This window comes from Fukomys damarensis, unplaced genomic scaffold, assembly GCF_012274545.1.
Source record: "Fukomys damarensis isolate Sample0158 unplaced genomic scaffold, DMR_v1.0_HiC HiC_scaffold_39, whole genome shotgun sequence".
Lineage (NCBI taxonomy): Eukaryota > Metazoa > Chordata > Mammalia > Rodentia > Bathyergidae > Fukomys > Fukomys damarensis.
Window position 1 is genome coordinate 100,471,215 of NW_022900951.1, and position 8,855 is coordinate 100,480,069.

The window sequence follows — 8,855 nt, forward strand, 5'->3', positions numbered from 1 at the left end:
CCCTTGCCCCGAAGGGGGCCCTGCCTGCCTGGCATGGGCGGAGGGGGGAAGGGCGGGAGTGGAAGGCTGTCTGTCGGGGGGTTTTGGCGCCACTTTTGTTTTAGTTTTAGTGCTGCTTTTCGTTCCCACCCCCACCCGCACTGTCTTTCTCACGGCACGAACTGAGCTGATCCTTGCCCCAGGTAGGCAGCCTCTGCTTTTTCCCTCCACACTTTTATTCTTGCTTGAGGGCGACTTTCTCTTTTCTTCTCTCCTGTATCCGGAGCTCCGAGGACGGCAATTTTAGGAGGAAAAGGGTCGGATGGGCCAAGGGAGCGAGAAGGTGTGGGAAACAGCATCAAGTAGTTCCGCAAAACTTTGAGCCCCGTTCCCATTTTCTTCTGGCCTAGAATCGTAAACGTATTGTTGATATCGGCCTTTTTCCCCCCTCTCGTCGCGGGAATGTCTTGTTTTGCCTTCAGTTTTTTATAAATCGCTGTACTTTCGACGGGTAGTTTCCGCTCTTCCTCTGTGTATGTATCGTTTTATTTTTAATCCTCAACTGTAATGGGTTATCGTGTGATTTTTATTTTTCGTGCTTCAGTGTTCGGCTGTAATTTTTTAATATTGCATTAGTTTCCTCCAGTGTGTTGAGACTTTCTCCTCCTCGGCCTAGGATGTTTTTTATGTTGTTGCTACTTCCCCCCCCCCACCCCGTTCCTCTCCCTCCTTTCTCTTGGATATAGTTTGTAAATTGAGGGACCTGGTTTTTGATTAAATGGTTATTTATAGTTTACGTGATAGATCTACTAGAAACTTTTCATCTGTAGGATTAGGTTTAAGTAAACGAGAAGCTTGTGTTGGGTTTGCAATGGTTCCTTAAAATGCGCGGGCCGCCTCCCCGCCACCCCCCGTAAAGCCCCATCTTCCCTTCACGCTGGAGTGTAAATTCCATACCCCTTTTCTCCCACGGACCGCCGTATTTCACGGCAGCCACACCCTGTATTTGTCTCTGTGGATTGGACTCATTATCAGCTTAATTTAGTGACTCTTAAACCACCATGATGGGACTTGCTAAAGCACGGAGCTTCTTTTCCTGTTTAGTCCTAGTGGTTAGTGTCGAAAGAGGAATAAGCGAGGTTTTCTTGATGAAACCTGGTGCGGTCCAAGCTCTGCCTTTTTTCTGTTGTCTTTTTCCCTACTCCGGGCTGTTGGCGGTGTCAGCGCCGCTGCTGGGGGCGGGGGGGTGGAGGGGAGAAAGAGTCGGGTTACCGAAGTGCGTCATTCCTGGCTCTAGCAGGGCCTGCTCCAGAGCTGCTGGTGTTTGTTACTGTCCTCGCAGCACTTTCCTGCCGACCTTCTCTCTCTGCGTATTGGTTAGGAGCAAAAGCAGGAGGCGGTCTCCTAATTCTGTCTGTAACCTAGCGCGTTGCGATTAAGGGTATATGTGAACTTATTAAAAAAAAAAAGGCCCTGGGAAGTAGATACATTGCGGTTTAATGACGTACAATTCAGGTAGTTTAGACTTGGCTTTCACATATTTTCCAATGAACAGTGGCGTTAACTTTGAACATTTTAAGCCACTTAGTTTAAAATGCCTGATTTTCTTTCTACATTGATAGGAATCTATAATTAGGGATCAGAGGACCAGTTAAGGCATAAGTATTCAGCGATTTTTCAAGTGATTGAATTGTAATTTTATGGCACATTATGTTAAATAGTCTTTCATTTCAAGCTAAGATGCTATGTGAATGCAAGCTAATTGCAAATGTTTAAGTTCCTTTTCACCCCACATTCCTGTTCTTTAAGGTGTAATTTAAAATGTATCGATTGGGTCTTGGGGACTTCATTAACATTCTTAACGATGGTCATTTCTTTGTTTTTAACTGAATTCTTCAAAGGCATTTATTATCATATCTAAGAGGTTACATGTAGAGTGCCTGCGCAGTTACGTTGTTGAAATTTTGAGTTGATAGTTTGATACTTTTGGCTACCTTTGAGTCTTTCTCAGTGTACTTGAGACAGTGTCTTCCACTTCCTTTTTGAAGATAATGAGGGTGAAGGAATGGATAAGAGGTAGAGATGAAACAAAAGTGGCCTTCAGTTGATAATTGTAGCTGAATGAGTACTGGAGAGCTCATTGTTACTTTGTAGTTTAGTGTGTGCTTGAAAATTTCCTTAGGAAAAAAAATTTTCAATCTTAACGTAATGAATTAAATTTATATTTATATCACACTTATTTACATGGGAAACAGGTTTGTATATAAGTACACAATGTGCAATACACAAAAAATACTTTAACCGAACCATTATAGAACAAACAACATAAATTTTAATAAATTGAACTTTAAATGTTTGTAACAGTCTGAAAGTGCTCTACTTTGTTTCCTTTTAAATTTATTGAGAATAGGAAAATTCCATTTGCAAATTTAAAAAACTCTGCTTGGTGTCTTATTTCATCGAGTTGGAGTTACAATGAGTCAGTATGAAAGGGATTTACTATTAATAGGAGGGGCTTTGGCATTTGTACTGATGGTGGAAGGAATTGGGGTGCCATAGGGAGCATTCCTGGTAGGAAGATCTACGTAGCTGCATTCAGTTTCAGTATCTGATGTTTAATGACTGGGTGAAGAAGCAGAATGGGAAAGAAATTTACTTATTAGCCATTCCTTCCCACTGTGAAAAAGCTATCTGATTCCTAGGTATCAGAGACTGGCAGGGAGGGTGGAGTTTCTTTTTAAAAAACTGATGTGGAAGTGAGTGTTTGCATTTAAAACAATTTAAACCAGTCCCCCTTTTTCTTTTTATAAAAAAATTATTGGTACATGTTCACACTACATAATGGTTATATTCATCATGGTGAGTCGGTACATGTACATAACAATTTTTTAAAGAAAAATATGAGTATTCTGACAATGCACATTTTATTTTTGTGTAGCGGTTTTCTAAAGTAGGTCAGATTATGTATATTGTTCCATAACTTGCTTTACTTAAGAATTAATTTTGAATTTAATTCTGTATCTGATTTTTGAGAAACTGTCACAGTATTTTCTAGGGTGATTTTACCACTCCAGAGTGGTTCTCTGACTCCAGCAATTAGGAGTGTTCCAGTGTCTCTGGGTATTTGTCACCATTTGAAGTTGTTGCTACTTTTAATGTTAACTAATCTGATACTTGTTACCTCATTGTGGTTTTAATTTGCATTTCCCAGCTGACTAGGTTAAATATCTTTCACAAATGTATTTGCTGTTTTTCTATTCTTTTCTGTATAATTTCCATTCATGTCTTCAGTAGGTTTAACCAGCCCCCCCCCCGCCGCCTTTTCTTTGAGACTGGGATCGAACTCCAGCCCTTGCCCTAGCGAGGCAGGTAGCAGAACCACTGAGCCAATCCCTGGCCACCAGACCCCTTTTTAATGAACTGGTGCTCTGTGTAGTTAAAAGTTGATATGCAGACTATTCAGATATTTTCTGTTAAGAATATTCTTGCCATTACCCATCAGCAGTAAAAGTGGATTGCAATTAAAGCCCTCCATACATTAATGTATTTGTGAACTGCTCTTCAGGTCTAAGGTAAATGTCTTATTTTCTGTAGTTCTGTATTGTTCAGTGTCAGATTTTTTTTCCCCTCATGAAATGTATTTTTGAATATATGTCAAAAGTTCTGAAGGGACTCCAAATTATTGGATATTTACTTACTTTTTATGTTTGGTAAGATGTTTTTGTTACCAAAATTCCACTCCATTCTGGGGACATATTTCACATCTGGTAACGTTAGTGTGTGTATTTCATAAGCATTTCAGCTTCAGAAAAATGTTAAAGGAAAACATTAGGCAAGTTCAAATTTTCATTCCTATGCAAATATTCTTAAGTAGATGATGAGGATTGTGGCATCAGGTTTATTTTATTGTGGTGCAGTAAAAGCTAAACTACTAAACCAACAAATTATGAGTTTGGTAACTGAAGTTTATTTAGTTTGGATTTTTTTTTTTGGCTTTTTAAAGACAGAGTCTTGCTGCACAGTTCAGGCTGGCCTTTAATGTGTTAGGTAGCCCAGGTGAGCCTCCTTCAATCTCCCAAGTGCTGGGATTATAGGCATGTGCCACCACGCGAGGCCAAAATTTCTTTCTTCTTTTGATACTGGGATCGAACTCAGGACCTTGTACTTGCGAGGCAGGCGCTGGCACCACTGAGCATTTACCTATGCTCTCAAATTTTCATTTTTTAAAGCTCAAATACTCCAGACTTTTTTGGGGGTGCTGAGGATTTAACCCAGGGCTTTGCACATGCTAGGCAAGTACTCTTCCATTGATCTACACCTCTACTTCTTTAAAAAACATTTTTTAGGGCTGGGTATTTAGCTCAGTGGTTCCACAAGGTCCCTAGTTTGATCCCCAGTACCAAAAAAACAAAACAAAACAAAAAAACAACAAAAAATAAACAAAATTGTAAAAATATTTTTTATATTGAGACAGGTTCTCCCTATAATAGCCTAGGCTAGCCTCATACTCTGTGCTCCTACTTCAGCCTTTGTACTAGCTGGGTTTACTAAGAAGTGCCATCATGCTGAGCATATTTTAATGAAAGTCAACATTATGTTTTGTTTTCCTTTTCAACCTTACCGTCTTCTGTGGTCACTGGGGGACCCATGAGTTAAATTGGGTGGTTGGAGTAGGGGGGTGCAGGCTGAGGCTCATGCTAGATTTCACCCTTCAGGAATATAGGGTTATATGTGAAAATAGGCTGTGGACTGTTTAGTAATACCTAATATTCTACATATTTAACTGATACCACCCACGGTGTGTGGGAAGGTAGTAAACAGTGATTAGCATATTCTTTTTTGCTATGGCTTCTTTATAATAGATGGAAAAGTTCAGGTTTTAATGCTGCAAGTTACTTTTGAACTTAAATTTTACATTTTACTTTAGTGGAGTACTACTTTGGGAGTTGGGAGAATAGTAAAGAAAAGGGATAGTTCAGCTAGTGACGAGCATTAGTATATATTGAAATGTGATTAATAGTTGGAGAGTAAAAAGGAACTTTTTAGAACTAGTTAGAGATATTTTAAATGTTCTTTATATTTTTCTTTTGTGTGATTTTCTACATTTGATATGTTTTGGGCTTTTAATATTCTCTATATAATTTTTATTTCAGCTATCATAAACATGATTTAATGCACGTTCCATTTGACAGAGTTACAAAGAAATAAAATTGCTTTAGTTTACAGTCTATTGAATTGCCTTCTTTCCAGTACTGAGGATCGAACCTAGGGCCTTGTTGTGTATAGGGAAGCACTCTTCCACTGAGCTGTATCTCCAACCCCTTTTAATTTTGAGAGAGGCTTGCTAAGTTAACCAAGCTGGGTTTGAACTTGGATTCTTCCTGCCCTGGCCTCCTGGCTGAATTGGATTTTTTTTTTCATTAAGTTTATTTGTACATTTTAGGTATGAATTGGATTTTCAATATATGCTTTTTGTAGTTCTTTGATACCAGCTAGTAGACACCAAGAAGGTTATTGTTAGTCAAGAGGTTATTGAAATTGCTTTACACTCCTACCCTCGAAGAGAGGTTGAAATATGAATGGTCTGTTTTTTAAAATTTTTCATTGGAGAAATACAGGACTAGGCTAGATGAGGTAAAACTAGGGAGATTCCTGTGAGTTAGGAGAACTTCGTGTACGACTCAAAGGTAAAATTCCTTTTTTTTTTTTTTTGAGACAGGGTCTCCCTGTGTAGTTCAGGTTGGCCTTGAACTCACTGTAGCCCAAGCTGGCCTCAAACTCATGGAGATCCTGCCTCAGCCTTCAAAGTGCTGGCATTAAAGGTGTACACCACCACATCTGGCTGTAAAATTTCTTTATAAAAAACAAGTTGCTTAAACTCTGTTGGTCATTGGTTGAGTGGTGTAGTGAGTTCACTTTACACTTTATGCAAGAAAAACATTTGATGTAATAGGGTGTGACCTGTATTTTTTTTTTTTTTTTGAGACAGGGTCTCATTATGTAGTTGAGACTGACCTGGAATTCACTGTGTAGCCCAGGCTGGTCTCGAACTCACAGTGATTGTGATCCTCCTGCCTCAGCCTCCTGAGTGCTGGGATTACAGGCATGCGCCACCATGCCCGGCTCTGTAGTTTTTTGAATCATTACTTTAAAATTTTATTATTGCCATTTGAGCCTTTTGAATGTTAACCTGTTTTAACATTGTTTAATATTCTCTTGCGAGATAGGTGGTCCATATCATTTTACTAAAGAGGAAAGTGAGGATCTAGACTAGAGAGTAAATGAGTTACCCTAAATCACACCCAGATTAGCTTGGGTTCGAATCATTTGTGGGTTTTTTTTTGTTGTTGTTGTTTGTTAAACTTGGTTGTTTCTCTTATCTGGATTAGATTTGGGGCTCTCATTTGAAAGCATGCATCATCATTTTAACTTTGCATAATCAAGATTTTTTTCATGTATAGTACAGGGTACATGCTTGTTTTTATTCAGGATCAGCAAATTTGTTGCCAAATAAAGGTTTTGTGCTTTTTTTTGAACCGGGGACCTTACGTTTGCAAGGCAGGTGGCGGAACCACTGAGCTAAAATCCCTGGCCCTGTACTGTTTTATACTTTCAGAATAGTTGAAATAAATCCGAGCTTTGCTGTTGAATATGCTTATTAAATTTGTAATATGTTGAATATTTAATTTTTTTTTGGTGGTACTGGGCTTGAACCCAGTGCTTCACACTGAGCTATATCCCCAGTCCTTTTGTATTTTTTATTTTGAGACAGGGCCTCACTAAGTATCCCAAGCTGAATTTGAACTTGTGATCCTCCTGCCTTAGCCTCCAGAATGTTGGAACTACAAGCATGTAGTACCATACCTGGCTTGAATTGAGTTTTGGGGAGGTCACACTATAGTGCATAGAATGGTTTCACAGTTATTTTCTTCTTTATATCATTTATGCCCTATCCAAAATGTGCTGTAATTTGTTTATTGTGATTGGATTTGTGAATTTAAAATTTAGATAGCTGGACAGTGTAGCACACACCTATAATCTCAGCTGTTCTTGAGGCGGGAGGATGATAGGTTCTAGCCCAGACTGAGCAATTTAGCAAGACCATGTCTCAAAAAAATAAATAAATAAAAAGGGCTGGGAACACAGATCAGTATTAAAGCCTTGCGTTTAATCTCCAGGACTGCCCCCCAAAAGGGTTAAAAATAATCTCTTTTTAATATCTTTTGTTTGCTTCTTATAGTACTTAATCTTTTACCTTATTAAGTTTTGTTTTTATTTTTTTCAGATGAGAAATAATGTTTTTCTTTTTTCCCATTGTTCCCTCCCCGCAAGCCCTCTCCCCTCGCCTCCCCTCCGTAATGTACTAAAGCTTTGTTTCCATTCTTTCCTTCTATTTTCACCTTTTTTCTTGTCCTTTCCTTCCTTTCTCCCTTCCTCCTCCCTTGTTCCCCTTCCCATTTGAACATTGAGAAATAGTTAATGTAATGGCTCCAGAATCTTAGGTTCAGATCAGTACCTTGTTCTCAGTTTTCTCTTGTTTGTCTTCCTTCCTGCTTTTTATAGACTATCACTAGAGTTTTTCTTAACTGAAAGAATGCTGGGTGTTGGGATTTATTATGTTTTGTTTTTTGGGGTTTTTTTGGTATTTTGGAGAGGGTACCACTGTATAGGCTAGCCTCAAACCTATTACAGTAGCACAGGTTGGCTTTGAACTTGTGATCCTCCTCTGCCTGAGACTACCTTATATTGGAGTTACAGGTGTGCACCATTACACCTAGCTCTGAATGTTGGATTGTTTTTTAAAATCTAAGATAGATTAGTGGCGATCAGTTAAAACTGCATATACTGTACATTTTTTTCTTTTTTTTATCTTCCTGGGTAGAGTAAATTGAACCCAGAACCTTGATGCATCTAGGCAAGTGTTTTACCATTGATCTGTATATCCCCAGCCCTTTTAAAATTTTGAGACAGTGTCTTGCTAAATTGCCCAGGCTGGCCTCAAACCTTGTGATCTTCCTGCCTCAGCCTAGCTGGGATCACGGGCATGCACCACCACACCTGCTAGTGCTTTTCATAGCCATGAGTCAAATTTATATATTTTATGTTTTATATTTTATATTTCATAAGTTTCATCCTTTAGGAAAGTTCTCCTAGGTGATGATCGGCAGTCTTGTACCCAGACTGTTCACTGTTGAGTCTTTTCATCTATGATTTCTCTTTGTTTTTCAAGAATACCAAGAAATGGTTTTCCATGTCCAAAATACTCCAAAGTATCTATTGTATAAGTATATTTTTTCCTTCTCTAGATATTTAATAGTTAGGCACCAAAAGTACAGTAGTCACAGATTTTGAGTTGTAAAGTTAATATGAGGAACCCTGATTGAGCAGGCTGCTATAATATTAAGGATCTTGGTTTTAAACAGTATTATTTTTCACAATCGTTCTCCTGGTAGTATCCATAACATATCCTCTATTAAAATTACTTATGATGAAATGTTAATGCAGTTGATGATATTGCCATCTCTATGAGATAAGTTGGTGTTGATTTCAAGGAGTTAGTGCTTAGTTTTAGAGTTAAATGTGAAGCCAGGCATGGAAGTGTAGGCCTGTAATCACAGCACTCTGAGAGGCTGATGTAGGAGGGTTGAAAATTTAATCTCAGCCTGGGCAGGGCACCTTAGCTACTTAGCTAGATCCTGTCTGAAAAAGATGAAAAGGGCTGAGGATGTAACTCAGTGCCAAGGCCCTGGGTTTAGTCAGTTCTCAGTATCCCCACCTCATATGGGAAGTGAAATGCACAATTTTATTTGTAAAAAGAATACTGTGGTAGCTCTGTTCATTATATAATTAAAAACTCTTTCATAAAAAGTCAATGA

The 8,855-nt window shown here is 38.6% G+C and overlaps 1 protein-coding gene across 5 annotated transcripts in view; it reads left to right on the forward strand.

The window, feature by feature from the left end:
• Stag2 (stromal antigen 2) overlaps nucleotides 1-8,855 on the forward strand; it is a 130,086-nt gene that overhangs the window by 2,206 nt on the left and 119,025 nt on the right. Inside the window, exon 1 of one of the 5 annotated variants that reach the window (XM_010609952.3) lies at nucleotides 29-182. The exons of the other annotated variants lie outside the window; for them this stretch is intronic. The gene's annotated coding sequence lies outside the window, so the exon portion shown is untranslated. Of the gene's footprint in view, nucleotides 1-28; nucleotides 183-8,855 lie in introns of those variants that run through there. 5 annotated transcript variants of the gene reach the window in all.